The sequence below is a fragment of the Vulpes lagopus genome, chromosome 18 (genome assembly GCF_018345385.1).
Source record: "Vulpes lagopus strain Blue_001 chromosome 18, ASM1834538v1, whole genome shotgun sequence".
Taxonomy (NCBI): domain Eukaryota; kingdom Metazoa; phylum Chordata; class Mammalia; order Carnivora; family Canidae; genus Vulpes; species Vulpes lagopus.
In genome coordinates, this window is record NC_054841.1 from 24,464,646 (window position 1) to 24,491,909 (window position 27,264).

The 27,264-nt window shown below is 40.4% G+C and overlaps 1 protein-coding gene across 5 annotated transcripts in view; it reads right to left on the bottom strand.

Annotated features, from left to right (window-relative positions):
- Positions 1-24,665, bottom strand: part of LOC121478203 (agouti signaling protein) — a 56,652-nt gene extending 31,987 nt beyond the window's left edge. For 2 of the 5 annotated variants that reach the window (XM_041733119.1, XM_041733114.1), the window contains exon 1: positions 24,513-24,665. The gene's annotated coding sequence lies outside the window, so the exon portion shown is untranslated. Of the gene's footprint in view, positions 1-8,681; positions 8,729-10,039; positions 10,120-24,512 lie in introns of all 5 variants that reach the window. The other 3 variants (XM_041733116.1, XM_041733115.1, XM_041733118.1) reach the window with 3 other exon arrangements.
- Between the last annotated feature and the right edge of the window lie 2,599 nt (positions 24,666-27,264).

Below are 27,264 nucleotides of genomic sequence, written 5' to 3' on the forward strand. Positions count from 1 at the left end.
TCTATCATGAATAAATAAAAAATCTTTAAAAATAAATAAATAAAAATCTAAAAAAAAAAAAAAAAGAAAGAGGATTTAAGAGAGTACTATGAACAATTGTATGCCAACAAATTGGATAACCTAGATAAAATGGACAAATTCATATAAATATAAAAACTACAGACTAAATCACAAATACTAAATATGAATAGATCTATAACTAGTAAGGAGATTGAATCAGTAATAAACAATCTTCCATCAAAAAAAGGTCTGAACCTGATAGCTTTACTGGTGCATCTACCAAACATTGGAGACTACCAATCCTTCTCAAACTTTTCCAAAAAATTGAAGAGAAAAATTGAATACTGGCCTCCTAACTATGAGGCCAGTATTACCTTGATAGCAAAACCAGACAAAGACACAACAAGAAAACTACAGAGGGGCACCTGGGTGGCTCAGTCGTTCAGCGTCTACCTTTGGCTCATGATCTCGGGGTCCTGGGATCGAGTCCCACATCAGGCTCCCTGTAGAGATCCTGCTTCTCCCTTTGCCTGTGTCTCTGCTTTTATCTTTCATGAAGAAATGAATAAAATCTTTTAAAAAGAAAACTACAGGTGTGTGTGGGGGTGGGCCTTGTACATGGAGAAGGGAGAAAAAGACTATCACACCAGAGCACCCACACAGAGAAGACAAGTCCCCATAACATTTGGCTCTGAAAGTGATGGGCCAAATTTCATAAGGTCTTACAATCAGTGGGACTTAAAACCTGGAATCTTAAAATCAGTGGCTGCTTCTGGAAGAGTCTGGAGGGTGATAGGAAGCTGAGTACTCCCCTTTAGAGAAACCACATGACAACAATCCAGGGAATGACAACAACCCAGGGAATACAGTATACAGTGTAAAGCAGTAGTGTGCAAAACACCTGGGGCATAAGGGAGGGAGAGTAGTTTACTCATTTTAGAGTGTGTCCTGTTGGGATGCCTGGATGGCTCAGCAGTTTGGCTCCTGCCTTCGGCCCAGGGCGTGATCCTGGAGTCCCGGGATCGAGTCCCACATCGGGCTCCCTGCGTGGAACCTGCTTCTCCCCCTGCCTGTGTCTCTGCCTCTCTCTCTCTCTGTCTGTCTCTCATGGATAAATAAATAAAATCTTAAAAAACAAAAAACAAAAAACTAAGAAACATTGATGAAAGAAATTGAAGACAACACAAATGGAAAGACATTCCATGCTCATGGATTGGAAGAACAAATATTGTTAAAATGTCTATACTACTGAAAGCAAATTACAGACTTAATGCAATTCCTACCAAAATACCAACAGGATTTTTCACAGAACTAGAACAAACAATCCTACAATTTATATGGAATCACAAGAGTCCCCAAATAGTCAAAGCAAGAGAGAGAAAAACTAAACTGAAGGTATCATAATTCCAGACTTTAAGTTATATTACAAAGGTATAGTAATCAAAACAGTATGGTCCTAGCACAAAAATATACACACAGATCAATGGAACAGAATAGAGAAAATGTAAATAAACCCACAATTAATATGGTCAACTAATCTTTGACAAAGGAGGCAAAAATATGCAATGGGAAAAACTCTCTTCAACATATGGTATTAGGAAAATTAGACAGCTATATGCAAAAGAATGAAAGTGGACCACTTTCTTACAGCATACACAAAAATAAACTCAAAACGGACTAAGGATCTAAATGTAAGACCTGAAGCCATAAAAATCCTAGAAGAAAGCACAGGCAATAATTTCTCTGGCATTGGCCATAGCAATATTTTTCATAATATGTCTCCTGAGGCATAGGGAAACAAAAGGAAAAATAAACTATTGGGACTTCATCAAAAGTAAAAGCTGCTGCACTGTAAAGGAAACATCAGCAAAACTAAAAGACAACCTATGGAATGGGTGAAGATATTTGCAAATGACATATCCAATAAAGAATTAGTATCCAAAATATGTAACTTATAAAATTCAAAACACAAATAATCCAACTAAAAAATAGGCAGGAGACATGAATAGACATTTCTACAAAGAAGATCTAGAGATGGCCAAAAGACACATGAAAAGATGCTCATCATTAGAGAAATCCAACTATAATGAGATATCACCTCTACCAGTCAGAATGGCTAAAATAAAAAACACAAGAAATAGCACATGTTGGAAAGGATGTGGGGAAAAAGGAACCCTTGTGCACTGTTGGTCTAAATACAAACTGCAGCAGTCACTCTGGAAAACAGTATGGAGGTTCCTCAAAAAGTTAAAAATAAAACTATCCTATGATTTAGTAATCACACTACTGGGTATTTACCCAGAAAATACAAAAACACTAATTCAGTGGGATACATAAGCCTCTAATTTTTTCGCAGCATTATTTTCAATAGCCAAATTATGGAAGCAGCCCAAGTGTCCATCAATGGAAGAATGGATAAAGAAGATGTGGTATATATACAATGGAATATAATTCAGCCACAAAAAATAAAATCTTGCCATTTGAAACAATCTGTAGGGAGGTAGAACATAATGCTAAGCAAAATAAGTCAGTGAGAGAAAAATACCATATGATTTCACTCATATGTGGAATTTATGAAACAAAACAAACAAGCAAAGAAGAAAAGAGACACACAGAGAGAGAAACCAAGAATCAGACTCTTCATTATACAGAACAAACTGATGGTTACCAGAGGGAAGGTGGGGGTGGAGAGGTTGGGTGAAATCAGGTTATGGGGATTAGAGTACACTTATGATGGACACTTCATCATATCCAGAATTGTTGAATCACTACATGTACACCTGGAAGAAATATAACACTGTATGTTAACTATACTGGAATTAAAATTAAAAACTTAATAAAACAAAAAAACTAGACATTAAATATGCCACTTATATAACCATAATATAAAATAATAAGGAATAAATCCAATGGATGATATACTGGACCTCTACAAGGAAACTATGAAATATTATAAAAAAATCTTAATAAGATTTCAGTGAATGGAGGGCTATATACCATATTCATGGATAGGAAATTTTAATACTGTAAAGATTCCCATATTGATATATAGATATGATACAATCCCAATAAAAATCCCAGGAGGACCCTTTTTTTGGTGGAATTTGAAAATCTATCCTAAAATTTATGTGGAAATGCAAAAGTTTAAGAATAGTCAATACAATCTTGGGGAACACCAGAAAAGAAATTATTCTATCATGTATAATAATTGTCACAGTATGGAATTGGCACAAAGACAGACTAACAGACAAACAGAAAAAAATGGACATTCCAGAACCAGATATAATATAACATATAACAAATGGTTATATATACATATAACAAATGGTTATATGAAAACATATAAACAAATGGTTAATTATGAAAGTGAGGAATTAACAGTCTTTTCAGTACATGATCCTGAGTCATTGGATATCTATAAAGTAGAAATCTGACATTAAGCCATACCCCCAAATTGATTCCACGTAGACAGCACTGTCAGACTATATTGCCTCTAGCTACAATTAATTAATTTAATTAAAAGTGAATAAAATTTAAAATTCAGTGCATCAGACATACTAGCCACATTTCAAGTGCTCAAAAGCCATGTGTAGCTAGTAGCTACCATATTGGACAGCACAGCTACAAAACAGTTCAATCATTGCAGAATGTTCTATTGGACAGCACTGTCTAGAAGTCATAAGACAATATCTTTAAAATTTAGGTAAGAAAAAAATGTCCTAAACAGAATTTTTTTAAAAATGTTAACTATAAAAGAAAATCTTGAAAAATTGGACCTCATTAAAATTAGGAACTCCTTTTCAACAAATAACACTATAAAGAGAGTGAAAATACAAGACACAGAATGGGATAAGAGCCAGGAGTAGGGTGAGGCAAGTGAAGTACTTGGCCTAGACACAAATTTTTAAGGGGGGGTACCTGAAAATAAGTAATCAAGACAAATGAGATGTTAATGCAATATTTTTAAAAATCATAATTAATGCAAAAAACTCTGATGAAGAAAATATAAAAAATTTAAACAAAGTATCAGTATTTCTGATGTTTCCTTTTGCCTCAAGCCTCAATATAATTTGACAGCATTATGGGACATGATATTTGCAATATGTACACAAGTATCTATAATACATATATTTTTAAGATTTTATTTATTCGAGAGAGAGAGAGAGAGAGAGGCAGAGGCACAGACAGAGGGAGAAGCAGGCTCCTCGCAGGGAGCCTGATGCAGGACTCCATCCCCGCCCTGAGCAGAAGGCAGATGCTCAAACCACTGAGCCACCCAGACGTCCCAATATCTATATTTAAAGAACTCTTATAGATCAATAAAAATGTCAGACAATCATACAGAAGAAACAGGCTCAAGACGAATATTTCATAAAATGAGATATCCAAATGGCCAATAAATATATTAAAAGATGTTCAACTTTGTTAGTCATCAAGAAAATTTAAAAAGGGGCACCTGGGTGACTTAATTAAGAGTCTGCCTTTGGTTCAGCTCATGATCTCAGGTTCCTGGGGTGGAGCCCTATATCAGGCATCCTGCTCAGTGGGGAGTCTGCTTCTCCCTCTCCCTCTGCTCCCATCCCCACTTGTGCTCTCTCTTTCAAATAATAAATAAATAAAATCTTTAAAGAAATACATTCTTTAAAGAAGACTAAAATTAAAAACAAAAGTATTCCACAATATGCCCACTAAAATGGCTAAATGTAGGGATCCCTGGGTGGTGCAGCGGTTTGGCGCCTGCCTTTGGCCCAGGGTGCGATCCTGGAGATCCGGGATCGAGTACCACGTCGGGCTCCCTGCATGGAGCCTGCTTCTCCCTCTGCCTATGTCTCTGCCTCTCTCTCTCTCTGTGTGACTATCATAAATAAATAAAAAAATATTTTTTTAAAAAACAAACAAACAAAAAAAATAAAATGGCTAAATGTAAAAGACAGACAATAACAAGTGTTTATGAGGATATAGAAAAGAAACAAGTCTCAGATATGGCTGGTGGGGGTGTAAAATTATTTTGGACTTTGGAAAATGACTTTGGAAAACTGGCAGTATCTGTTAAAGCAGAACTTACATATGTTCTGTGACTCAGCAATTCCACTCCTAGATAACTCAATAGAAATGTACTCATATATTCATCAAAAAACTGTTCAAGAATGTTCATGGTAGCACTGTTCATAATAGTCTTCAACTGGAAATCTAACCATCCACCAATAAGGGAATGGATAAACATACTATGGCATATTAATTCATGAAATACTACACAACGAGAACAAATTTTAGCAACATAAAATAACATAAATCTTACAAACCAATAGTAAGCAAAAGAAGTCACACATTTAAAAAGTACATACACACATATATAAAGCATCCCCAAAGCAAAACTTAATCACAGTGTTGGAAGTTGATTAATGGTTACCCTTGGAAAGGAAGAGACTTAAAGGGGCTTAAGCGGACCTTGGGTGCTGATAATGTCCTATTTCTATTTTCTTTTTTTTTTTTTTTAAGATTTATTTATTTATTTAGGATAGAATGAGAGAAAGAGAGAGAGAGAGAGAGGCAGAGACACAGGAGGAGGGAGAAGCAGGCTCCATGCCGGGAGCCCGACACGGGACTCGATCCCGGGACTCCAGGATCGCACCCTGGGCCAAAGGCAGGCGCCAAACCGCTGAGCCACCCAGGGATCCCCCTATTTTCTTTCTTTCTTTTTTCTTTTTTTTTTTTTTTTAAGATTTATCCATCTATCTTAGAGAGAGGGAGAGGGTGTGCATACATGCACATGCTCTGGGGGAAGGGCAGAGGGAGTGAAGCAGACTCCCTACTGAGTGCTGAGCCCAGAATACCAAGCCCAACACAGAGGCTGAGTCTCATCATTCGATATCACAACCTGAGCCAAAATCAAGAGTCAGAAGAGGAACCAACTGAGCCACCTAGGTACCGCATGTCCTATTTCTGTATCTAGGTTCTGTTTTTCTGGGTGTGTTTACATGGTGAACATTTTTTTGTTCGATAAAAATAGAAAAACTTTCAATGAAAACTTCAGTTAAAAGAAAACAAAGTATTTCCTGACCATTCAGGAGCCCAGGGAAGGGGAAGATGAGGATTTAAAAAAAATAAGCAATGAAGTGATAAAATCAGCTACTACAATGTACTTTCTCTGATCCAATTCTCTCTACCTCAGCTAAGGCAGATACTTTTGGTTGTCATCTTATCCATAAGCATCCTTGCAAGTAGGGGAAACTAGTCTTCATTTTCTCATTGGATGCACAGGAGGATGGTAGCCCCGAGGTCAATGACTAGATTAAAGCTTCACAGTCAGTCAGGGGTACATGCAGTACCAGAAACTGGTCCCTACTTTCTGATCCTGAGCTTTGTGAACCAGGACCTGCCACTCCTGTGAGCCAGGCCACCTGGCCACTCTGAGGCTAGGCTCTAAGCCATGATTGCCTTCACTAGGGTCCAGTGAGTTTTTCCTCTGTGTCCTTAATTTACAGATGGCAAAGATGGGGATGGGCTCTTAATTTATTTGAACTGACTTAAAGCAGGTATCCAGTCAGTTATCACTGTGTACACTGCCCTGGAAGCAAATGTCAAATGGTGCAGCTGTAGAACACAAGGAGACAATTTGAAATAATCACTTTTCTCCCCTCTAAAAGCCCAATTACTGACTATTGAATGAAGCCTGATGGCACCTGAAAGCAGAATAAACCAAGGGGAGAGTAAAATACCTAATGCCTGGGATCCTGTCTGCAACGACTATTTCTAAACAAGTGAATAGAGTTACACTTCTTACTCTTTCATCTTTTAAACAAGATTCAAGTTGTGGTTTAGAATGTTTTGAATTTAGTACTTTTGCTTCAAGCTGATTCTTTTTAAAAACACCTGAATTTAAAAAGAATCTGTAAGCATGGGTTTGGGGAACAGATGGAGACAGAACTGGTGGCTGGAGCAGGCAATTTATGGCTGAATCCTGCCTTGTGGGGGCCATTAGAGGGGCCATGCCCCAGTTTTCTTCTTTTTCCTCAAGATAGCTGCTCTATGATCAACACATAGACCTCTCTAATGGTTAGAGGGACTACTTAGGCCCCCAGACCCAGCGATGTAGGTATTTAAATTGGATAGGCTCTAGCTTTACAGTTCTTTCCAATTTCCTCCCCAAAATCTGAATAAATCTTCCCTATCCAACTGAAGTCAGTTTTCTCCCAAATCATAATCTATTTCTTTGTGTATATTTTTCTCTCTGAATTGCATTCTTTCTTAGTTCAATCAAAGATGACACTGTGGGCCCTTCCCCTCACCCTCGCTCCCCACCCCCATCTGGTCTTTTTGGTTTCCATTTTCTATTTATCTTTTATAAGAGCTCTTCTCTCTTTTTGACTGTGTTGTGGCTCTGGTTCTTTACCTCTTTTGCCCAACTCTGAACACTTTGCTTCTTTGCTTCCCTGTGTTAGATAGACTGTAATGGCATCTTCGGTTAGAATGCTTACCTACATGCAGAAGTGCTTGGAAGAAAGAAACATTCACAGTATAAACCAAGAGATGACAAGTTTTATGTTATTTTAACTTTTGAGATTCCTCCAGATGGTCTTGAAGAACCAGAAACAGCCCTTTCCCCAGAAAGGTTACATTCTAACCCAGAGCCACTTACACAAAATGGGCGTTATTGCACTCGCCAGTAAAACGGCCAATTAAAAGTAATTGTCTCAATCTGGGTTATACATTGCCTTATACCGCTGAATTTTCAGAGCTCCAAAGCAACAAAATCCTGTATGTGGTTTCCTGGACCACAGGTCTGCCTTTCAAAGCCTCAACCTGACACATACTGAAACCAAATACTTCAACCTACAATTTACTTCATTTGAGGTAAGGGTCAATATCCTTTCTACATCTGACAGGATATTTGAGTGACCAAATCAAAAGGCTATAGTAGGGCCCCCCATTCCTGGTAATTACCTTTGCATGAGGCCTTCCTGCTGAGAATTGTACCCAAAGTGAAGCCATCGGTGTTAGTGTCCCGGTCCTTAATGAGATCCCCGTGGTTTAAGCAGAGGAGACGCAGACACTCTCCTTACCTTCAATGTGAGTCAGTCTTTTCCTTTATTTTCAGAGCAGTTTGGAATATGTCATTCTCAGGGCTCAGCTTGGTTGGGAAAATTTTAACTTCATGCTTCTAGGGTATGTTTCCATTACTCCCTGGACTTGCTTTTCATATTGTCCCTATTGTCGGCTCATTGCAACATGGCCGCTCCCTCCATGAAGGTTCTTCTTTCCTACATGTATCTCAATAGAGCTCTGAGTTCTGGCACAGTGAAGGGTAGAGACCTGAAGCCTTCTCTTCTCTGGTACCATCTCACCTACCAGGCTACAAGGCATGAGCAGTGGCCAGGTGCTTTTACAATACTTTAGGTGCTTAAATATTTAGAAAAATTCTGCACCCAAATAAGAAACTATGATTCCGAAACTCCAATTAGTGAAATATGCCAGGCAAAATCATCTAGGCACCAATGGCTTGAGAAAATTTTTACTACAGAAGAAAACAAAAAATAGAAGAAGATGAAAAGGAGGAAGGAAGGAGGAGGAGGAGAAGAGAAGAAATTGAGTCCACAGATATACTAAGCATAGTATCGTACCATACCAAAACATCTGCTGAGAAAGAGAAAGAGATTTCTTCTTCCCACACTGGGGCTCACCTCTCACTATACAGGGCCCTGTCCCAGGAATCGTCAGTAGCAGCTCTCTGTGGTCAATAACAGATAATTCCAGATCAAAAGAAGGGTTCTTAAATCAAAATGTTGTTTTTAGATCAATGATTCTCCAAGTAAATCCAGGGATCTCTGGTGGGTCTGCAAAGATTCTTCCAATCGTTTTGTGGGCTGGGTCAAAATGCAAGGCGCAGAAGTGTGTTGGGTGTTTTTTTTTTTTTTTTTCCCCCTCTTTGAAACATATTTTCCACTGCGGATTTCAATCAAAACTTAAAAGCACCAAAACAAGCCTGTTTAAAGGGAGCTACAAATAATTGACAGGAATTCAGCAAAACACCTCAAAAATGTTTTCTTTTGTTTGTTTGCTGGCTTATTTATTTAATCTACTAAACAGGTAAGACTCTTTTGTTCTGTTCAAATAGTCTAAGGACTAAAATTCTTAAGACTCACCAGTCCAGATGAAAAGGTGAACCTTGCAAAGCACACCTTTTTGAAGGGAGGAAAGTCAGGTCCTTTCATCCCTGTTTCCCATTTCCCAGTGTCATTTACTTCCTGGTCCTCTTTCAGCACTGCTTTTTAGTTTGGTGCCCATGTCCCTGATGTCAGAAGCAGCTACTGCCAGGAAGAACCCTTTCTTGCTGCCACAGCTGTCTTTACTCAAGTTTCTCCTCCAGGGAGCAGGAGCTCAGGTGTGAGGTGAAGGAGATATCAATTGGGGCTGCAGCTTGGGAAGATCTGTTTTTCCTCATCCTAGCCCTACAGTAAAAGTTAACCCCAGTAGGTCCTGGACTGCTGGAGAGGACTTTTTGAGTTCCTAATGACCAGGTTATTAGCCATAAAGTATGACAAAGCTGCCAGGCCATGAGATAAAATTTAGTACTTATGGCTAGGTCTGCCTTTCCCTAACAGCAATGTACACATTCAGCTATTTGTTGCACCAATTTGCATAGCCATAATTTCTTAGGAGAATTTCAAAACAGGCTACCTACACCAGAGGTAAGTGGTATGGAAGCTGTAAGTTGGAATGGACTTGGAGACCTCTAATTGGATTTTGCTGAAGGATTTGCAACATTATTTACCTATCTGTATAATTTCTTCATGTGTACAAAGTGTTCTCTGATCATTCAGATGCCATCCGGAGTTATACCGATTATTAGCCCTCTTGATTCTTTGGTGCAGGCCCACCCAAGTATAAAGGAAACAATGTTCTTCTCACCTTGCTTGATAAGGTGAAAACAACTTGTTCGCTCTTTCAATGTGATTGGAGAAGGAAAAAAAAAAAAAAAGGAAGAAAAAGAAAAAGAAAAAAAACTAATCCCAACATCTGGATGGAATTTATTACATACCTCTCTGGGACCCCCTGGCTCTTCAATGTTTCAGCTAATGATTCTCTCTTCCAAAGTCTGCAGAGTCTCAATGACTCAGCCTGCCAGGGAATAATATTATGCTGCAAGTTACTGCAAGTTGGTTTAAACAGGCTGTGAACATGCTATAGTTGTGACCAAACCCCTGGCAGGGGGAGGTGGGCAGTACATGCCACATAAGTATGCTCACATATTTCTGTGTGGATACCCAGTGGAAGGAGTATTTGCTACTTCTGGAGAAACTGGAGGTTCTCTACTGTATTGTGTGGTGTCCCAGCCCTAAAATATGACTCATGCAGGCAAAGTCCACAAACATGCTCATGTCTTGAGAAGATCTATGTTTGATTCCAGTTATGGCTCATGTTTCTGGATACCTAAGGTATAGAGGAAAGAGGACTAAAATGTTAGAAGACCTGGTTTCAGCTCTGCCACTTACAAGCCTTGGGATTTTAAACTGCTTTGTATGCTTTCTCTGCGCTTCAGCTTATTTATCTGTAATGTGGGTAAATAATATCCTCAATGGAGATACTGGGGAGTGAACTGAGTTAATGGTATGTAATGTGATGGTGGGGCTCCGCATACATGAACAGCGTATGAACCTAGGGGAGCACACTGTGGCAAAGGAGAACTCTGCCTTGAAAAAGGAAGACCCCATAATTACAATGGAAACCCAGGGAAGGAGTCCAATGATTGCCAAGTACTCCTGTCTAAACGCAACTTTTTGGAAGATATTTGCTCTTAAGGTGGAACGGAAAAGACATTGAACCAGAAGTTAGGAAATTGGTGTTCTAGTCTTGATTCTGGTAACAGAGCTAGGTAAATTTGGGCAAGTCATATAATCTCTTTGTGTTGGTTTTCTCACCTAACAGTGATATTCATACTTTCCCTTTCCAAAGAATAGTGTAATTGTGAAGCTTAAATAAGATGGGGTCTATACAAGAAAATACAAAACATATGAAAATAAAAACATAACTTATATGGGTCAAAAGCTTCAAAAGAATACTGCCAACCCAGCAGTGTCTCATATACTCCTGCAAGCTTGTCTGAAATTTAATTTAATCCTATTTTTGTGGCTGACGAGAACGTAACTAGCAATGCCCTCACTGAAGTCACCCAAATAGCCAGTCCCTTGGGTTCTGTGTATAGTCCCTGAAGGGCAATAAGAAATAATGCTAGGAGATGAGCAAAGGCTTGGCTCCAGCTTTTCTAAATCTCCTGTGGATGCATGTTTGAAGTTTCTAAGCCATGTCTTTGATGGCTAGTATTCAAGGGCATGTTTGGAGCCCAATGGCTTCAGGAGCTTGCTCCCTGCTCTGACCTTAAAATACAGTGGAGCAAGTCAGGAGGTCTGGCAGGCAAGGAAGGGGTCAACTTTGCAACTTTGAGGAGCTTAAGACAAAGTCCTACCCTCAAATCGCTCATCACCAAGAACTTCATAAACACTGACTTTCAACAGCAGCCCGGAAGGAGAACCATTCTGTTTATTAGATTCCTTGTTTCCCTTCCCAGCCAAGGAAATAGCTGTAGAAGAAAGTTAGGAAAACCCAATGTTTATTAATTTTTTGCTTCTGCTTTTTCTTCCACGACCCAGCATATTGCAGATCTGCCCTGGGTGAAGAGATTATGGGAGAGGCTTATGGAGCAGGCTATCAATTCTAAGACACTTGTCTATCCCTTTCTTATATCAAAGGGCTGCCTGGAATGTTCCTCCCATTTATGGGTCATTCTGGGCTTAAAGCAAAGGCCTCTGCCCCAAACTCTTCTGCATGCACATGGGGATATGTGAACATAGACTTTTGCCCACAAATGCTGCTCTTTGCATGGAGCCACTGAAGCTGTGGGTTGGATGGGGGAGCAGGGAGGTAGTGGGAGGACAGCAAGAATTAGGATTCAACCTTTTCCCAGGTACGTTGGTCTTGATCTGCAAAGGAAAAGACACTTCTGGCTATCCTAGCTCCAGACATGCAGCACCTCCTCCCCAGCTTGTCCATAAATAATCCCTGCTCCTATTTCAGTAAGGACAGAAACCCACTGGAACTAACACAAGCATTTAAAGTCACAAGCAGGGACACTTGGGTGGCTCAGCAGTTGAGCATCTGCCTTCAGCTCAGGGCGTGATCCTGAGTCTGGGGATAGAGTCCCGCATCGAGCTCCCTATGAGGAGCCTGCTTCTCCCTCTGCCTATGTCTCTGCCTCTCTCTCTGTGTCCCTCATGAATGCATAAATAAAATCTTAAAAAAAAAAAAGTTGCAAGCAGATCTAAATCCAGGCTTGCCACACTCGGTACATGTAGTCTACCCTTTTAGAAGGGGTTATTAGCATGAATTTCTTTTTAATGCTGTGGATTCTCTCTCAGGAGCAGCTTGGAAAAATCTAAGACCCCCTCTTAGAAAACTTGAATCTGTTTAGACACATGGTAAGCCAGCAGATAAAGGGTTGCTTTTGAAATATTTTTAAGATGTGGAATATGTTAGTTCATTAGAGACGAACAAATAGGGACAGTTTCCATTTTAGGGACATCTGGTCAGGAGGCTCCTGATGTTTCAAGGAGTAGTAGTCCCATTCTTCCGGCCTTTATTGTTTGCTCTTTCACCAGTCTGGGCCTGAGGGGAGTCCAAGTGGGCCAGAAGTCCAAGACAGCAGGCCACTTGGCAGGAGGGCTGTACTTTTGAGTACAGAGCTGTCAGGATTAGGGGAGGCTCCTCCCCCTACCCCCCAAAAAGCTTTTCTCCTGGCTGGCCCTCTTTCCTCTAGTTTTTCAGGCCCTGTGATCTTTACTGCAAAGCAAACCATATGGTTTTGATTCTGGCTCCTGGCTTACTAAGAGCATTTCATGTCTCCGGTGGCAGGAAGCCCTCTGGCCTCTTTAGGCAGCTGCTCTGGCATCTCTTTTGGACTCTCTCACCAGCTGGGCATAAAAGCCAGTGGAGGAAGGGTACCAAGAATGGCTGTAGGGGTGGGGAGACATTCTTGGGACTCAAAGAGATGGACTCCAAGTTTAGGCACCTGTGGGTTTCTGTCCAGAGAACTGACTTACTCCCCTCGATGCTACTACCCCCGGACTTAACATCTGAGTCTTCTGGTGAGATGACCCTCCCTGAAGATGGAAGAGTAGGACCTAGTACTTCTGGAAGAGATAGGAAAGGGAGTATCATCTCATATAAAGAACCACACAAAGCTTATAATCCCACAGACTGGTGCTTCAGTCACCAAGACAGCTGCAGTCACATTAACTTCAGATGAGCTTCAATGGGATACGCTGGAAGAAAATTCTATGATTTGAGTGGTAAGGAAGGTGAAGGTTAGGGGAAGTTAATCACTTCTCAGAAGGATCACAGATACTCTTATGTGAAAGGGGTGAAGGGATGGTGACAGGCTAAGAAAAACCTTAAGGTAACATTTTGTTTGTTTACATAATGCTTTATAGTTATCAGTTATTTGGTTTTGTCTCTGGACCCATGTATTTACTGACCTTTATACTTGGAATGTTTTTTAAAGCAGATCCCCATATAGTTGTTTTCTTCTGCTTCTCCTTCTCCTCCTTCTTCTTCTCCTTCTCCTTTTTTTTTATTTAGCAAAGACGTCAAGTGTCCCCTTTATCTTATTAGTTGTCTTCTTTTTGTCCTCCAGATTTCAATGTCTCCTCCTCAGAGAGTTTACTTGACCAACCTCTTTCAGGTGATCCCTACTTCACTCCCTGTCACATCATTTATTTCCTTCTTAGAATTCATCATTATTTGATATTATAAGCACACTCTCACTTTATTGTGCTTCACTTTATTGTACTTTTTGTTACAATGATATTACATTTTTTACAAGTTGAAGATTTGTGGTAACTGTGCATTGAGCAAGTCTATTGGTTCCATTTTTCCAATAGCATTTGCTCACTTTGTGACTGCGTCACATTTTGGCAATTTTCACAATATTTTAAAAATTTTGTTATTATATTTGTTATGTTGATCTGTGATCAGTGTTCTTTGATGTTGTTATTATTCTGGGGTACCACCAACCATGCTCATATAAGATGGCAAGCTTAGAGGCACCTGGGTGGCCCAGTGGTTGAGCATCTGCCTTGGGATCAGGTCATGATCCCAGAGTCCTGGGATTGAGTCGTGCATCAGGCTTCCTGCAGGGAGCCTGCTTCTCCCTCTGTCTATGTCACCTCTCTCTCTGTGTCTCTCATGAATAAACCAAATCTTTAAAACAAACAAACAAACAAACAAACAAACAAAAAGATGGCAAGCTTAACTGATAAATGTGTGTGTTCTGACTGCTCCACCAACAGGCTATTCACTCATCACTTTCCCTCTTCTCAGGCTTCCCTTTTCTCCAAGACAGGACAATGTGTAGATTAGGCCAATTAAGAACTCTACAGTGGCCTCTGAGTGCTTAGGTGAAAGTAAGAATCAAATATGTCTCACTTTAAGTCAAAAGTTAGAAATGATTCAGCTTAGTGAGGAAGGCATGTCAAAAGCTGAGATAGGCCAAAAGCTAGGCCTCTTGCACCATACAGTTAACCAAGTTGTGATGCAAAGGAAAAATTCTTGAAGGAAATTAAAAGTGCTATTTCAGTGAACACACAAATGATAAGAAAACAAAACAGCCTATTGTTGATATGGAGACAATTTTAGTGATCTGGACAGAAGATCAAACCAGCTACATTTCCGTAAACCAAAGATTAATCCACAGCAAGGCTCTAACTCTCTTCAAGTCTATGAAAGCTGAGAGATGTGAGGAGCAGCAGAAGCAAAGTTCAAAGCTAGTAGTCGTTTGTTCAAAAGTTCTAAGGAAAGCAGGCGTCTTCATAACATAGAAGTATAAAGTGAAGCAGCAAGTGATGATGTAGAAGCTGCAGGAAGTTATCCAGAAGATCTGGCTAAGATAAATTCATGAAGGTGGCTACAGTAAACAACAGATTTTAGACGAAATAGCCTTATATTGGAAGAAGATGCTATCTAGGACTTTCATAGGTAGAGAAGAGAAGTTAATGCTTGGCTTCAAAGCTTCAAAGGATAGGCTGATTTTTTTGATAGGGGTGAATGCAGCTGGTGACTTTAAGTTGAAGCCAGAGCTCACCAACCATTCAAAAATCCTAGACCCCTTAAGAATTATGCTAAATTTACTCTGCCTGTGCTCTATAAACTGAACAACCAAGCCTGGATGACAGCACATCTATTTACATAGTTTACTGAATATTTAAAGCCCACTGTTGAGACCTACTGCTCAGAAAAAAGATTCCTTTCAAAATTTTATTGTGCATTGACAATGCACCTGATCACTAAGGGCTCTGATGGAGATATATGAGATTAATGTTGTTTTCATGCCCGCTAACACAGCATCCTTCTGCAGCCCATGGATCAAGGAGTAATTTTAACTTTCAAGTCATTATTTATTTTTTTTAAAGATTTTATTTATTTATTAATGAGAGATACAGAGAGAGAGAGAGAGAGAGAGAGAGAGGCAGAGACACAAGCAGAGGGAGAAGCAGGCTTCATGCAGGGAGCCCCATGTGGGACTCGATCCCGGGTCTCCAGGATCAGGCCCTGGGCTGAAGGTGGCACTAAACCGCTGAGCTACCTGGGCTGCCCTCAAGTCATTATTTAAAAAATACATTTCATGAGACTATAACTGCTATATGTAGTAATCCCTCTGCTCTGATGAATCTGGGTAAATTGATAACCTTCCAGAAAGGATTAACCATTCTAGATGCCATTAAGAACATTTGTGATTCATTGGAAGAGGTCACAATAGCAATGTTAACAGGGATTTGAAAGAAGTTGACTCCAACCATCATGGTTTGAGGGGTTCAAGACTTTAGTGAAGGAAGTAATTGCAGATGTGGTGGCAATAGCAAGTGAACAGGAAATGGGCTGAAGGTATGACTGGATTGCCACAATCTCATGATAAAACTTAAACGGATGAGGACTTGCTTCTTACAGATGACCAAAGTAAGAGGTTACTTGAGGTGAAAACTACTGGTGAGGATGATGTGAAGATTGCTGAATTTAGAATATCACATAAACTTAGTTGATAAAGCAGTGGCAGGATTTGAGAGGATTGACTCCAATTTTGAAAGAAGTTCTATGGATAAAATGCTATCAAACAGCATCCATTGTATGCTACAGAAAAGTTGTTTGTGAAAGGAAGAATCAATTGTTGTGGCAAACCTCATGGTTGTCTTATTTTTTTTTAAAGATTTATTATTTATTCATTCATGATAGAAAGAGAGAGAGGCAGAGACACACAGGCAGAGGGAGAAACAGGCTCCATGCCGGGACCCCAACGCGGGACTTGATCCCAGTACTCCAGGATTGCACCCGGGGGCCAAAGGCAGGTGCCAAACCACTGAGCCACCCAGGGATCCCCATGGTTGTCTTATTTTAAGAAACTGCCACAACCACCCCAACCTTCAGCACCACCCTGATCAGTCAGCAGCCATCAACATCAAGGCAAGACCCTCCACCAGTAAAAAGATCAGGACTAGGGCAACCCAGGTGGATCAGCAGTTTAGCGCCGCCTTCAGCCCCGGGCGTGATCCTGGAGACCTAGGATTGTGTCCCACATCGGGCTTCCTGTATGGAGCCTGTTTCTCCCTCTGCCTGTGTCTCTGCCTCTCTCTCTGTGTGTTTCTCATGAATAAATAAATAAAATCTTAAAAAAAAAAAAAGATCAGGACTAGCTGAAAGCTCAGATGATGGTTAGCATCCTTTTAGCAAAAAAATATTTTTAAATTACTGTATGTACTCTTTTTTAGACATAACACACACTTAATAGGCTATAGTATAGTGTAAACACATCTTTTATATGCACTGGGAAATCAAAAAATTCATTTGACTTGCTTTGAGATACTCCTTTATCATGGTAGTCTGGAACCAAACCTTCAATATCCCCATGATATACCTGTATCTTATTTGTTTACTTGTTTTGGTCTGAGTTATACAACCATAATTTAAGCTCTATGAAAATATCCCATCTATCTTATTCACTGCTACATCTTCAGTGCCTAGAATAGTGTCAGCAGAGCAGCAGATGTTCAATCAATATGTGCTGAACAATGGAATAAATGAGTGGAGAGTTAGGATTGGGAGAGCTAGCCAAGGAAAGCTAGGTAAAATTGGAATGGTATACACATGGCCAGGAAGAACAGAAATGATCAGGAGAGGAAATTGGGACCAGTAACCAATCTTATGAGAAAGGGAAATAGAAAGTGAAAATAAAAGAATAACCACATTTTGTCTGATGCCTTCCAGCTTTCATCATAGTCAACTAACCTTTAAATACTCCCTGTGTACCCAGCATTATGCTAAGAGTTGAGGATACAAAGATGAATTAACTCATAGGTTGAAGAGGATGGGAAGAGGAAGTAAAATTAGGAGTTGCTCTTCCTTAAGTTTTCAAGCCATTCACTTCCTTGAGTTTACCATCTGATAAAGAGACACAGAAAAAACTGCTACATGAAAATGGGACAGAGTCTATCAGGAGTGTTATGGAATTCAGTAAGGGGAACATTCAGGGGAAACTACAGAGATACATATGATTTGAGTCTTGAAGATAAGTAAAGAATTCATCAGGCAGAGAGGAAGAAAAAGATATTCCAGGCAAGGAAAAAGCATGAGGAAAGGCGTGGAAGCATGAAAGTATTTGTTATACCTGGAAAACAGGAGGCAAATCAAGTTGTTCCCTGAGATGAGCGCAGAGTGTGCATAGCAAAATGGCTAGAGATAAAGCTAGAAACATGAATGAAATGGTGAAAGGCTGGTCTTATTATAGGCCATGCTAAAGAATATGGGCTTAGGGGCATGGCTCAGTTGGTTAAAGCATCTGCCTTCAGCTTAGGTCGTGATCCCAGGGTCCTGGGATAGAGTCCTGCGTCAGGCTCCCTGCTCAGCAGGAAGCCTGCTTCTCCTTATCTCTCTGCCATTCCCCCTACTTGTGCTCTCTGGCTCTCTCTGTCAAATAAATAAATAAAATCTTAAAAAAAAAAAAGAATATGGTGATATCAGAATAACCTAGATTCTGTAGTAATCTTATATGACTCCTGATGAATGGTGGTATGGTAGCAAATTTTCTCTATCCATGAGAAAAATCAGTCAAAGAACTCTTAGCTTGATGCCCAGAGGTCTCACTGTACCTCACAGGTAAAGCCTCAATACAGTCCAGCTGAAGGTCTGGGAAAAGTGCTAGGCCAGAATATTGGGCCCCCAATGCTGACCCAAGGTTAGGATGAGATGTCTGTGTCCCACCAGGGGTCTCATGCCTAGCCAGTCCTACCTCCCCCAAGCTACAAGTGCTCCAGGTAGCTAAGGCAAGGGCAGCTGCCAATGGACAGACTAGGGTGAGATAAGCAAAACACACATCAAGGGTGTAAAATTTAAGGGGATACTGGAGTGCCTGGCTGGCTCAGTTTTTGGAGTACATGACTCTTGATCTGAGGGTTGTGAGTTTGAGCCCCACATTGGGTGTAGAGATTACCTAAAAAATAAATAAATAAATAAATAAATAAATAAATAAATAAATAAATAAATAAAATCTTTAAAATTTAAGAGGGTGCAAAAAATCTTGGTAATCAATAAAACAATATTTTAATGAATTATTAAGATAAAAATTTATGCAAAAGAAATCAATGACCAAAGGGATTCTCTTCTATTATTTCATTATCCAACTAATTATTCAAGGGTTAGATGTGATCTTGGGGTAATTCTCTCATGGTTCTTCAAACTCCTTCCTCAGATCAGGGCATGAGAAGGCCTAAACCAGACCAGCTCCCAGGAATTGGAACCTGGGAGTACCAGTACCGCCCTCCCCAGTTAATGCAGGACCTAGCAGAAGATGGCAGAGCCTAAATTTGCTGCTTACTTCCAACTTGAAACACTACCCAGTCTGAGGCTGGTATAGTATCAGTATGGATCTCCATACCAAGAGGCTTACTGCCTCTTCCTAGAGATGCCCTACATTCTGGGAACAAAGTATGAGACAGGCTGTTTTTCAGTGTTTGACAGGCTAACCTGCTTGAGGAATTAATGGTCGTATTTTCTGTGGTATCAGCCATTTTTTTCTTTGTGAAAGAATGAATATTTTCTACCTTTCTTTATACTCCCCATTCCAAAAGAGTGACCAGGGCCTTTTGTTCTGGAGATCAAGGACTTTTCTCACTTCAGGAAAACAAAAAAATTTAACAGGCTTTTTGTTTTTAAAATCAGTTCAAAGTCTCAGAGGTGAGAAAGCTGTTTTTACTGAAAAAGAAGCACTCAGGATTAGAGGAGGGCAAAGAAGAGAGAATCTCCTGAGCCTGGCTCTGGAGTAAATGGTGCTAAAGGGCACGGCAGTCTCCTTGTGCAGCTAGGTCCTGCTCCCACTCTCCCACAGACCTCTGGGACGGTCAAACCTTGAATGGGGAGGACCATGTGCTCAGGGAGGTGAGCAAAGGCACTGCTATTTGGGAGCCTTGGCAGAAGTCTCCGTGCCCCAGCTAGGCTTAGAGAAAAGGTCTTAGAATAGGCAATTGTTCTGGGCAAAGAGCTCCAAGGGTGGCAGGCACTGATTAGAGAGTTTCCCCAAATACCTATAAGCCCCTGAAAAAGAACCAAGGTTGGATTTTCTACCCACTGGTGGATGGAAACCAAGGATATTTAATCTAGAAAACTAAAGAAATGTGATATTTCCATGATCCACATGTTGTGGGACAAAGCTTTACCTGTCAATAGTATTTAACACCAGCCTCACCCCTTCCTTTAAAGTATTTAGGTTTCTTGGCTCAAAGAAACCTCCAATTTGATTTCTTAACCTGCCTCTCAGGAGTTCAAAGCTGGAAGTGTTCCAGGATATGTGTGTTTGGGTGTGCATGCTGCTCTATGAACATGACTATTCCAGTCCCTCCCTTACCAATTCAATGCGAGCCTGAGTCAAAGGTAGACTTAGCCAAGGACATCCCCTGGAAGTGGGAGGAAAGGTTGCTGGGCAGAGTGGCACACAAGATTGGGATTACTTGGACTGGGACTCCCCAAGTGCAGCTGTGAAACCCATCTGCAAGTCTGCACTGCCCTCAGGTGGCCATACTAGAGCTCTGCCCCCTACTTGGTTTGGGGAGAAGAATATCTGAGATGTGTCTCTTCCAGCTGGAGCTCTTTGGAGACCCAGTAGTGTGGAGACAAGAGGAGAAGCCAAGATCTGTAATCACCAAATTGAGCACTGAATGTCTAAGAATGTCTTTTTGCAATGTCACTATGTAATTTTGGCATAAATATATTCAGAAAAATTAATTCAGTCCAGTAGCTAAAATGCTTAGGGATTTGGAGCACGAGAACATCAGGTAATTGAGGTTTAGTTAAGCATGTTTTTTTTTTTAAGATTTTATTCATTTATTTATGAGAGACATAGAGAGAGAGAAAGGCAGAGACACAGGCAGAGGGAGCAGCAGGCTCCATGCACCGGGAGCCCGACGTGGGATTCGATCCCGGGTCTCCAGGATCGCGCCCTGGGCCAAAGGCAGGCGCCAAACCGCTGAGCCACCCAGGGATCCCCTTGAGGTTTAGTTAAAACAATTTTTCCGTTTCTATTATCAAAGACATTTTTTAAACCTAAGAATACTTTTCTGACATTCAATCATTCATACAATTAGGGACTTAGTTTATGTCATGCACTATACTAGAAATGGAGGATATACTAATCTCTGTCTGCAAAGAGCTTACAGTTTAGGATAACAGACATCTAAGTATAGTGTAATTATAAGAAATTATAAATAACGTTAATGAATGAAATGCATGTAGAGATATATATAAGATATGTAAGCACCTAATGGGCCAGGGAGCGGGAGGGCTTCCTTCCTAGAAGAAGTGATGTCTGAGCTGAATTGTAAATGAATAGTATCTATGTAGGGGCAGGAGGTTGACAACAGAAGGAGACCCCATTTAAGACAGAAAGGCCAGCAATAGCAAAGATGATGATGAGATGCCCATTCCAAAGATGATGATGAGATTCCCCTACCTTTGTAGGGACAGGAGAGACTCTAAGGTCAGAGGAAGCAGACAGGGAGGGCCTTACACATTTTAGATCAAGGAGCCTGGATCATATCCTGTAGAGTTGCTGAAGGTTTCAAATGGAGGATACATATGGTCAGATTTAATTTTACAAATCCACTAGCAGAAGTGTGGAGGGGAGACTGACATATAACACATCTGGAGACAAGGAGAACAGAGAAAAGACTTTAACTTAAAGCAGAATCATAGAGGGGAAAGAAAAATAAGCACCTGAATTAGTGAGTTTAGGGAAGAAACAGCAGATCTAAGGGCCTTGGATGGAAGTGGGTGAAGCAAAGGAAAAATCAAGAAAGGCTCTCCAGTGTCTAGCTCAGGTGACTGTGTGGCTGACAGTATTACCAATTAGATGCTAAATTCTAGAGGAAGAGCAGGGTTTAGTGAGGAAGGAGGTGAGTTCTGTTTGCTCTAATGTATCTCTGGGATACACAGAATTAGAGATATGTAGGAATCTGTTCAAAATAAAAGCTAACATTTTGGGGAGAAATATAAGCTAGACATGCAGATTTTGGGTGTTACTTACATATAGACCATAATTAAAACCAGGGGAACAGATGAAACTGCCCAAGGAGAACAGGAATAGAGAAAAGGACAGAGATTCAAGGACTAAACTTTGGAATGGGCAGGGAAACCTTTGGTAGAATTGTCTTATATATTTTTCTGGGGCTTTGGAGTTTACCAACTGCTTTCTTTTTTTTTTAATTTTTTTTATTTATTCATGAGAGACACATAGAGAGAGAGGCAGAGACACAGGCAGAGGGAGAAGCAGGCTCCATGCAGGGAGCCTGACGTGGGACTCGATCCCGGGTCTCCAGGATCACACCCTGGGCTGAAGACAGTGCTAAACTGCTGAGCCACCCGGGCTGCCCTACCAACTGCTTTCATATCTATACCTTACTCAGTTCTCATCTGGGGAGTTCTGTAAAGCACCTGGTAAAGTCAGGGGTGATTGTGATGATGCAAGGCTGCAACAGATTCAATCCATTGGATGGGCACGATGTGGCACCCAGCACTTCCCCCCGACACGGTGTCACAGAGGAAATTCCCAGCTATTGACTCGAAGCTCTGGGTTAACATGACTAATGGAATCCTAAAGGGACTTGAAACTCTTGCCTAGACTCCTGATTAAAAGCAGAGCTGGCCTGTGACTCTGAGTTAGGCTGTGGAGAGACAGTGGCAAAGCTGACAGAAGCTCTGCAGGTAGCTTGTCTGTAGAAGCAGAGGTAGACAAGGTAGCTTGTCTGTAGAAGCAGGGGTAGCCCCAGAAAAATGTATTAGACAATTCTACCAAAGGTTTCCCTGCCCATTCCACAGGTAGTCTCTCTGCTTCTGTGTGTCTCAAAGGCAGCAGTCTACCAGCCTCAGCTGAGGAAGGGCTGCAGGCTAGGAGGAGAAGAAAATTTATATCATATCAGTTCATTTGTCACAAAAATAATATAATCCTAGAAAATAAAATGAACAAAGCAGTGTCATTAAGCTCTAAATAGCTATTGTTGCCAGATTTAAAAAAAAAAAAAAAAACTTCAGGCCTGAGGTCTATTTTTTTTTTGGTTGAAAAGGAGATTAGTAAGTGTTGGATTATGTTCATGACCTATTAGGCCCAAATGAGAATTTCTTCCACAGGTAATCTAGGCTTGAAAGAGGACTGCAAGGGAATTATTTTCTCATGATGTAATTCTTTATTTTATGCTTGTCCATTTACCACCTAAAGTCAGTGTCATCTTATGTACTATTACCGGTATATGCCCTAAACTTTTGGGAACCAAAGTTTTGATGTATGATAGTAAATCAGCCATGGGATGTGGGAGCTAAAACTGGGGCTACTAGATAACTAGATGTAAATCAACAAAACCAAGAAGAGAATTTTCAAAGGCCAATTTCACTTCCTTTACAAGTGTAAACCCTTTTACATTTTGTAAATCTTGCTGAAGATTTCTCTTTTTGCATCCTCTCTGGCACCTAGGATAGGACGGCATACATAATAGATGCTCAATAAATACCTGGAGCTGGCTGACTGAATAAAATGGTATTAGAACAAAGTGGTATTATTAGAACAAATCATGCAAATATGACCCTAGGAACCCAAGAGGAAGACAGGCTTTCCAAAAGGTACTTCCTTTATCTCCCACCTCCAACCAATCCAGGCTCAGCCTAAAGTGTAGGCAAAGTATGGAAATGCCATAAACCAGCAAAGTAGAATCAGTTCTAAGGATTGAACCTTGAAAAGAATAATGCTTTCTCCTCTTTTGAATCTGGAGATCTGGCTTTTGAGAAATAACTTTCTTTACTCTTGCAATGGTCCTGTCCCATTTTCAAGTGGTGAAACAACTTGAGTTAGTTCCCTCATAATAAAATGTTCCAGGTGTGCCTTGTATTTAAATAATCAAGGATCACTCCTCATCTGCCATAGGGACTGGTACTCTAAGTTTGTATCCATTCAAATATATTTTCTTGATTTTGCACAGATAACATGAGTGATAGATAAAATCTGTAACTAATATTTATAAAATACAATATCTGAGTCTCTCAGGGCACTTGGGTGGCTAAGTGGTTGAGCCTCTACCTTGGCTCAGGTCATGATCCTGGGGTCCTGGGATCGAGTTTTGCATCACGCTGCCTATGGGGAGCCTACTTCTCCCTCTACCTATCTCTCTGCCTCTCTGTGTCTCTCATGAATAAGTACATAAAATCTTTCAAAAAAAATCTGAGTCTCTCAAAGTCAGTTTAGGAAATTCAAGGCTATCCTAAGAGAAAGGTAAAAACACCATCATTAGACACTCAGCCTTGCAGAGATGAAACTGACAAACCTTACATACTTTGTCCTAGTCTGGAGCAGGGAATTTACTTTTCTTTTGAGAAGGGCCTTTAGATGCCAAAGGAAAACCAAGATTGAAAACAAACTCCTCTCTGAAAGGATATAAGTGAGCTATGGAAAAGATTTCAGAAATCTACCAATGAATCTTCCTGCCCACCCTAGTTTAGTGCTGAGGCTCTATGCCTATATTCTAACAAAGAACAAATGTCTGTGGCTATAATTATTTATTTGACTCCCCTTCTAATTGTGGATCATCAATGGCAACATCTAAATAAACAATTGATTCCTCTTTGTTCCCTTCATTCATTAATCAGTGCATTTCCAAAGACTACACATTTTGCTTTTCAATCCAAGTTAAACATAATGAGGAAGTTTACTGTTGCCAAATGCCACCCCAAATCTCAAAGTTAGATATAAAGGATTTGGGTATGTCTATTGTTTTAGAGAATTTCTGCCAAGCTCCTTGTAGAAAAATAAGTTGACCTCATTAGTAAATCATGTCATCACCATTGGTCCATTTTCTTTCCAATTTTAGTGATGATATCCTTCTATTAGCAGAAGATAGTTAAACTGTCCAATTCCCGAAGCAATTCTCCTTTGGACTTACCTGTGAAAATTGCTGAGTTGGAAGGGTCAGTGAATTCAGAGACCAATCTTTGGTTTGGTGACTTTGGTAGCTTGACCAAAGTTATCCCTTGCCTTCCCACTCCTTTTTATGCAACACTGGGCTGTTAATAACCTCAAGCTGTGGCGCCACCCCTCAGACTACTTTATCTGGCCTCCCAGATCTACAGCACTTTCAAGGCTAAAGGGCCTCTAAATTCTCCTGCTCCTTGGCCTCCTCTGACTCAAGGATCTCTACCTCCCAGAGTGTTGTTTTTTTTTTTTTTCTACCTCCCAGAGTGTTACAACTCAGCAGGAGTTTCCCTGGTGTGACTTATTTTGCTTTAAGGCTACTTTTCTATCACATTTATAATATGGAAGCAGCTTGAAATTAAAATGCACAAAACTTAATTTTGGACACCAAAAGGATTTGGTGCAGTTGAATTCCAGGCATTGTCTGGGTCTCCCTGGAGTTAAGTCTGCTATGTAGGGGCCTCCTGTTCATGGCTTCGGAGCAGTTTGATAATTTGAAACATCTCTTAGCCATGACAGATCTCTAGTACAGCCAGAATTCAACAGATTCCTTCCTCCCTCCCTCCCTTTTTTCCTTCCTTCCTCCCTCCCTCCCTTCCTTCCTTCCTTCTTTCCTTCCTTCCCTCCCTCGTCTTCCTTTCCTTTCCTTTCCTTTCCTTTCCTTTCCTTTCCTTTCCTTTCCTTTCCTTTCCTTTCCTTCCTTTCCCTTTCCCTTTCCCTTTCCCTTTCCCTTTCCCTTTCCTTTCCTTTCCTTCCTCTCTATTTCTTGCTTTCAAGCTCTATGCCCAACATAAGGCTTCAACCCACAACTCTGAGATCAAGAGTTGCACGCTCTACTGACTGAGCCAGCCAGGCGCCACCAACAGGTTTCTTTTTCTTTTTCTTTTTTTTTTTAATTGGAGTTCAATTTGCCAACATTTAGCAAAACACCCAGTGCTCATCCCGCCAAGTGCCCCCCTTAGTGCTCATCACCCAATAACCCCAACTCCCCACCCACCTCCCTTTTTCACTACCCCTTGTTCGTTTCCCAGAGTTAGGTGTCTCTCATGTTTTGTCACCCTCATTGATATTTTCACTCATTTTCTCTCCTTTCCCTTTATTCCCTTTCACTAATTTTTATATTCCCCAAATGAATGAGACCATATGTTTGTCCTTTTCCGATTGACTTATTTCTTTTTTTTTTTTTTAATTTTATTTATTTATGATAGGCACACAGTGAGAAAGAGAGAAGCAGAGACACAGGCAGAGGGAGAAGCAGGCTCCATGCACCGGGAGCCCGACGTGGGATTCGATCCCGGGTCTCCAGGATCGCGCCCTGGGCCAAAGGCAGGCGCCAAACCGCTGCGCCACCCAGGGATCCCAGATTGACTTATTTCACTCAGCATAATACCCTCCAGTTCCATCCACGTCGAAGCAAATGGTGGGTATTTGTCATTTCTAATGGCTGAGTAATATTCCATTGTATACATAGACCACATCTTCTTTATCCATTCATCTTTTGATGGACACCGAGGCTCCTTCCACAGTTTGGCTATTGTGGACATTGATGCTATAAACATCAGGGTGCAGGTGTCCCAGCATTTCACTGCATCTGTATCTTTGGGGTAAATCCCCAGCAGTGCAATAGCTGGGTCGTAGGGCAGATCTATTTTTAACTCTTTGAAGAACCTTCACACAGTTTTCCAGACCAACAGATTTCTTAACTAGGATTTCATCAGTGCCATTTCATCAGTGCCATACGGGCTTTCAAATCACTTAAACTCTGTGAGCCTCAGTTTTCCCTCTATTCAAAAATTTACATTTAAAAAATAGGGCCAGTAAATCTACATCATACATAAAGAATAAATGATATAGCTATAGAAAGTAATTAGCATGGGCACCTGGGCACCTGGGTGGTTAAATCGGTTAAGTGGCTGCCTTCAGCTCAGCTCATGATCCTGGGGTCCTGGGATTGAGTCCTGCATTGGGCTCCCTGATCAGCAGAGAGCTTGCTTCTCCATCTCCCTCTGCCTGCTTCTTGTGCTCTCTCTCTCTCATTCTGTCAAACAAAATCTTTTTAAAAAATTAGCACAGAGCATGATGCACATAAAAGAATTTTCTTCCCTCTGTAAGTTACCTTCTTTCTACTAACTTGTATAGTCCTCCCATTGGACTTGAAAGCTGTCCAGACAGCATTCTGGAGTTTACAGTGTCATTTCCTTCACCAGCCAAGGAGCTCTCTAGCTTCTCTGGTGAAAGAAATTCCAGGGAGACTTTTGCCCTCTCTCTAAGGACAAATGAGATAAATAAGCATGCTAAAGCTTTCTATATTCTATCCTTGAGCACATATGACTATGGGAGACCTTTACTAAGCAATGCATCTCCAATTTAATTTCCATTTCCATTTCACAGAATTTTATTATTGAAAGAGCTCTTTGAGATAATTTAATATATAATATATAATTTATTTTACATATTAAAAATATATAATTTAATATATATAATATATATATTTCATTTTACATATTTAAAAAAACATTTAACCCAGAGCAATTAAGTGATTCATTCAGCTAGTTAGTGGCAGAACTGTGAACTATATACTTGGTTAATTTTTATGTGGACATGTGTTTTCATTTCTCTTGGGTACAATTGCTGGTTCATATGGTAACTCTATATTTAACATTTTGAGAAGCTGCCAAACTTTTCCAAAGTAGTTATACCCCTATGTCTTTATTTCTGGCACC